The sequence below is a fragment of the Gossypium raimondii genome, chromosome 1 (assembly GCF_025698545.1).
Source record: "Gossypium raimondii isolate GPD5lz chromosome 1, ASM2569854v1, whole genome shotgun sequence".
Lineage (NCBI taxonomy): Eukaryota > Viridiplantae > Streptophyta > Magnoliopsida > Malvales > Malvaceae > Gossypium > Gossypium raimondii.
Window position 1 is genome coordinate 30214211 of NC_068565.1, and position 6555 is coordinate 30220765.

General features: G+C 37.2%; 1 non-coding gene across 1 annotated transcript; it reads left to right on the top strand.

The window, feature by feature from the left end:
- The first annotated feature begins 6144 nt into the window (after positions 1–6144).
- Positions 6145–6251, top strand: LOC128032660 (small nucleolar RNA R71). The gene has a single exon (XR_008188910.1). It is a non-coding gene; the product is annotated as a small nucleolar RNA R71 (small nucleolar RNA).
- The last annotated feature ends 304 nt before the right edge of the window (positions 6252–6555 follow it).

The following is a 6555-nucleotide window of genomic DNA, read 5'->3' on the forward strand; positions in this document are numbered from 1 at the left end:
TTGTGCATGAACTTGCACATATCCATCAAAATTGACAACTCTGATTTCCTTGAAGTACTTGTAGAAGTCGGCATGGGAGTTGTATATTCAGGTTCAACACTTAGCTTGACTGGTTCTTCTTCTGGCTCAACCCTTGGTTCAGGAACATTCAGTTCCTTATCAGATTCTTCCTCTTTAGTGTGTGTGACTGAATTAGCTTCAGCTTCAGTTCTAACTGTTGACTGTTCTGTATCCGGCTCAATTGGCTCTTCTTACTCGCCTTGATTCAGTTCATGCACCCTCTCTACTAATGTTTCAGGATCATAATTTATAATGCATCCTTGAACATATTGCCCCTTCAAATTTGCTTGTGTTTTAACACGGGCCTTTAAGCAAAGTGAAGTGATTAATGATGGGAAATAAGCACTTTCTGCCTTCTTTTTAGCACAATCGTGAATCTCCTTGAGGATAATTTTCCCAACATTCATGGACTTTTCTATCAAAATTGCATATAACAAAAGCATTCGTTCCATCAGGATGGTGGAACTATGTGAGATAGGCATAAAACTGTAGCAAACGAAATAAAACCATACCTTTGCTACTGGTTTTAAGTATTCTCTTCGACAAGAATGGCTCCCATACTTTGTAATAATCCATTGGGATCTTGGATTTGTCACAACATCAAGCACTTGTTGAAGAAAATCCCAATTGATATTGTTCATCATAGGGTAGTACTCATCTTCTTCAACATCGGGTAAATTAAACAAATCATTGATGGATTTAGAAGTAAGAGGTACCTTTTTCTTTCGAACGATGACTTCGGTAGCATCTTGCGTAGTCAAACTAGCATAGAATTCTCAAACTATTTCATCATCGGGAAGTGAACGAGCACCACAAAATTGTTCCCACTTGAGAGCATTGATTTTCTTTCTAATCGCTACAGGAACAACCATCAAATTATTACTATTCAAGTCAAAACCTTTTTCCGGCATCATAGGTTGATGCTTGAAGATTGAATCAAATCTCTCTTTCACTTCTTCATCGATCAAAATCAAGTTTTCAGGAGTAGTCTTTGAAGATCTGGTTCTTTTGCGAGACATGGATTTTTCACTCCTTTTTGCTGTCTTGGGCCTCAAACTCAGACTGTATCTTACTAAAAAAAATTGATTAGTACTTATTAACATAAAAATTCTAAATTTAAACAGACCAAATGAAACTTAAAAATTTTAAGTCTTAATTAGAAAATTTATTCTTAACAAATTACATTAAATTAATTCTCAAGAAAGGTTGGAGGGGTCACAGTGGTCCCGCTTAAGTTCCAATCTCCTTAGACAGAATTAATTAAATGCAATAAGTTAAGAAAATAAGTTTTAATTATTTATTTATTTACAAAATGAGTTCATGAAAAATTAAGGGTCTGCTAATTTGAGCGAGGATTCAATTCGCTCAAATTCACTATCCCAGTAATGTTTGAGACGTTGACCATTAAGTTTAAATGTACCTCTGTAATTGTCGTATAATTCAATAGCTCCATAAGGATAAACTCGGTAGATGGTATAAGGCCCTTTCCATCGGGATTTAAGCTTCCCAAGAAATAACTTCAACCTTGGATTAAACAACAAAACCTTCTGACCTTCTTTAAACTTGTGAGGTTGTATATGACTATCATGCCATCTCTTTGATCTTTCTTTACACATTTTGGCATTATCATAGGAAAACAACCTCAGCTCTTCCAACTCATCAAGTTGTAACATCCTTCTCTCACCGGCTTGCTTAAGATCAAAGTTCAACTGCTTCAAAGCCTAGTGAGCTTTATTCTCCAACTCTAATGGCAAATGACATGCCTTTCCAAAGACTAATCGATAAGGATTCATTCCTAATGGAGTCTTAAATGTTGTTCGATAGGCCCATAATGTATCATCGAGCCTTCGAGACCAATCTTTTCTGCTAGGGCATACTACCTTTTCAGGGACACCTTTGATTTCACGATTTACTCTTTCAACTTGCCCATTAGACTAGGGGTGATAGGGAGTAGCAATCTTGTCCTTCACATCATATTTGTCAAGCAACCAGTTAAACCATTTGTTCACAAAGTGAGAACCTTCATCACTATTAATAGCTCTTGGTGTCCCAAATCGTGTAAACACATGCTTATGTAGGAATCGCATGACTATCTTAGAATCATTTGTAGGGTATGCTTCAGCTTCAACCCACTTGGATACATAGTCCACAGCAACTAAGATGTATTTATTCCCATACGAATAAGGAAACGGTCCTAAGAAGTCAATGCCCCATACGTCGAACAATTCAATCTCCAAAATGTTTGTCAAGGGCATCTCATTCCTCCTTGATATATTTCCAGTCCTTTGGCATTTATCACAATTCTTCACATAAGCATAAGTATATTTAAACAGTGTAGGCTAAAAGAAACCTGCTTGCAAAATTTTTGTTGCAGTTTGTGAACCACTAAAGTGTCCCCCACTTGGAGATGAATGGCAATGATACAATATCTCAGGAATCTCGCTTACAGCTACACACTTTCGGATTATATTATCTGCACATTGTTTAAACAAAAATGGATCCTCCCAAAGATAATACCGACTATCATGAAGGAATTTTTTCCTTTGTTGGTATGTCATTTCTCGAGAAATTATTCCACATGCAAGATAATTGGAAAATCAGCAAACCAGGGTATTTCATGAATTTGATTTACCTTAAATAAGTGTTCATCTGGGAAATTCTCGTTGATAGGCACACATGACTAAGTTACCTTATTTTACTCCAACCTTGACAGATGATCAGCTATTTGATTTTTGACATTTTTTCTGTCTTGGATCTCAAGGTCAAATTCTTGGAGTAAAAGTATCAAATGAATTACCCTTGGTTTTGCATCTTTCTTTGTGAGCAATTATTTAATGGCCGCATGGTCAGTAAATACTGTAACTTTGGTACCTCTAAGATATGAGCGGAATTTGTCAAAAGCAAAAACTGTAGCGAAAAGTTCCTTTTTAGTTACCGTATAATTGCGTTGAGCTCCCGTAAAAGTTCTAATCGCATAGTAAATAGGGTGAAACACTTTATTTCTTCTTTGACCCATCACAGCTCTAGCAGCATAGTCACTCGCATCAATCATCAACTCAAAATGTGAGTTCCAATCAGGTGTAACGATTATTGGGGCTGAGATTAACCGCTTCCTTAGATCTTCAAAAGCTTCCAAACATGCTTTGTTGAAATCAAACACTGCATCTTTCTCTATCAACAAACACAACGATTTAGAAATTTTCGAGAAATCTTTGATAAACTTTCGATAAAAACCGGCATGGCCTAGGAAACTTCTGACTCCTTTCATATTCATTGGGGCCGGTAATCTTTCAATTATGTCCACATTTGCTTTATCTAATTCAATTCCTTTCTTTGAGATTTTATGACCTAAGACAATCCCTTCCTTGACCATAAAATGACATTTTTCCCAATTAAGGACAAGATTCATCTCTTTGCATCTCTTCAGTACCTTGCCATCATGCATGAAAACCTCAACAAAATTTTCATGCATCGTTGAAAAGTAAATATTGCCATCATGCATCATTGAAAAGTTGCAGATGCATTACATAAACCAAAAGGCATTCACCTAAAAGCAAATGTACCGTATGGACAAGTGAAGGTTGTTTAATGTTGTTCTTCCGGGGCTACAACTATTTGGTTATATCCCAAATAAGCATCTAAAAAACAATGAAATTCATTACTTACCAGTCGATCTAACATCTGATCCATAAAAGGCAACAGAAAATGGTCCTTCCGCGTGGCTTTACTCAACTTTCTATAACCAACACAGATTCTCCAACCAATAATAGTTCTTGTTTAAATTAACTCATTACTCTCATTTTCAACAATCACGATTCCACCTTTCTTCGGCACACATTGCACCGGACTTACCCACGAACTATCTAAAATAGGATAGATGATTCCTGCATCTAACTATTTGATCACTTCCTTTCTCACATCTTCTTTCATAATAGGATTGAGCCTCCTTTTCCTATCAATTCAAGCTTTTTTACCTTCTTCTAAAATGATTTTATGCATGCAAAAAGAAGGGCTTATACCTTGAATATCAGCTATGGTCCAACCAATTGCTTTCTTAAATTTCTTTAGAATAGCAATTAGTTGCTCCTCTTGATCTTTCGTCGGTTTAGCTAAAATAATCACAGGCAAAGTAAAACAATCACCTAAATAAACGTATTTCAAATGGGAAGGAAGTACCTTTAGTTCGAGTTTAGGTGGTTCTTAAATTGACAACTTGGGTTGTACAAATTCTCTGACTTCCAACTCCAACAGTTCAAACTGTGTGGATTGAATAAAATTTCCCCGATTGGCTTCCATCAAAGCCATGTTTTCTTCACCTTCTTTATCCTCCAAAAGGTCAAAATCTAAGGCTTTCTCCAATGGATCTTCTTCAAAATCACTTTCCATATAAACCAAGGTTTCTATCTCTTTCATAACTGAACACTCCTCTGTCGAATCGGGAAATTTCATCGCTTTAAGAATGTTAAAGGTTACCTGATTGTTTTGAACTCGCATGGTGTGTTCTCCTTTCTATACATCAATTAACGTTCTTCCCATGGCTAAGAAAGGTCTCCCAAGGATGATCAACACTTCCTTGTCTGCTTCAAAATCTAAGATAATAAAATCAGCAGGAAAAATAAATTTATCGACTCTTACCAAAACATCCTCGATCTTTCCTTCGGGATATGCTAAAGATCGATCCGCTAGCTGAAGCGTCACAGTTGGAGGTCTTACTTCACCTATCCCTAACATCTTGAAAATAGACTTAGGCATCAAGTTGATACTCGGTCCTAAGTCACACAAAGCTTTACCATAGTAAGATTCACCAATGTTACAGGGTATATTAAAGCTTCTTGGGTCTTTTAATTTCGGTGGCAATTTGTTTTGCAGGAACGCACTGCACTCCTCTGTCAAGGCAACAGTCTCATACTCACTCAATCATTTCTTCTTGGACAGTATATCATTCATAAACTTCACATAATTCGGCATTTATTATAAAGCCTCCACCAATAAAGTATTGATGTGTAACTGCTTCAGAACATCCAAAAACTTCTTGAATTGCACCTCCTATGTCTGCTTGTTTTGCTGTAATCTTTGCGGATATGAAGGTCATGGAACTTTCAGTTGAACCGGACAACTTTTCTAAGTAGGTAAATCTGAATCCAAAGAAGATGTTAAAATATCTGAATTCAGTAAGTGAGGGTTTACCTTGTCAAACTTTGTAGATTCTGATTCCTTTGGTGTAGGAACTTCAATAGTTGGTTGATTCTTCTCAACAGGCTTATCTTCGACATCAATCAATCGGGGTTCTAGAATTTTACCACTTTGCAATGCCACTACCTTGATATGTTCTTTACCCAAATTTCTTGGATTCTCAGTATCGCTCGGCAAGGTTCCTTGCGGTCTATTACGTAGCTCCGTAGCTAACTGACCCATTTGGTTTTCCAAATTTTTCAGTGTTGCTACTTGGCTTTGGATCAAAACATCATTCTTTGCCATGTACACTTTCAACAAGTTCTCCAAACTATTTGATGCCTCAGCTTAAGGTGGTTTTGAAGCTTGCTGATTAAACCCTTGAGATTGGTTGGGTCTTTGCTGTAATAAGTTGTTGTCCGGTTCATTTCCTTGGTTGCCCTAAGAAAAGTTAGGATGATTACGCCATGAAGGATTGTAGAAGTTGGACTGGGGTCCTTCTCTACTCCTATTTTGATATCGGTTCCCCCACGTTACATTGACTCGAGATTTGATAGGCAATTCTCAAAAGAATGACCTTCCCCACAGTACACACAGGAAACTATTTCAAACGGACTTGGTGACTGAGCTGCAAAATTATTAGTACTATTACCGATTAACATAGAGGAAATAGACGATACCTGAGCTGATAACGAAGTGAAGGACTCAACTTCATGAACTCCAACTACGCGTCTTCCTGAAGTTGTTCTATTTGTTGGCCATTGATAGTTATTACTCGCAATCCTCTCAATGATCTCATAAGCCTCATTATAAGACTTAGACAAAATTGCACCATTTGCGGAAGCATCTACCGTCAGTCTTGTATGTGCGGTGAGACCATTATAGAATGTCTTCAACTAGATACAGTGAGGAAGCCCATGATGAGGACACTTACGAAGTAAATCCTTGAATCATTTCCAAGCCTGATATAAAGACTCGTCATCCAATTGTTGGAAAGTTGTGATCTCGTTCCTCAACTTAGCATTTTTTCCAGGTGGGAAATACTTAACCAAAAATCTCTCTACTAATTAATGTCATGTAGATATGGAACATGGTGGAAATGAATTGAGTCATGCCCGTGCTCGATCTCGCAACGAGTACGAAAAAAACTTCAACCTCAGTGCGTCTTCAGTCACACTGGCTATCCTGAATGAATCACTCACCTCCATAAACAATTGAAGGTGGAGATATGGATCTTCCATGGGCATACCATTAAATTGGCCCACCATTTGTAGCATTTGAAACATCACTGGTTTCAATTCAAACTCGGTTGCCTCAATATCT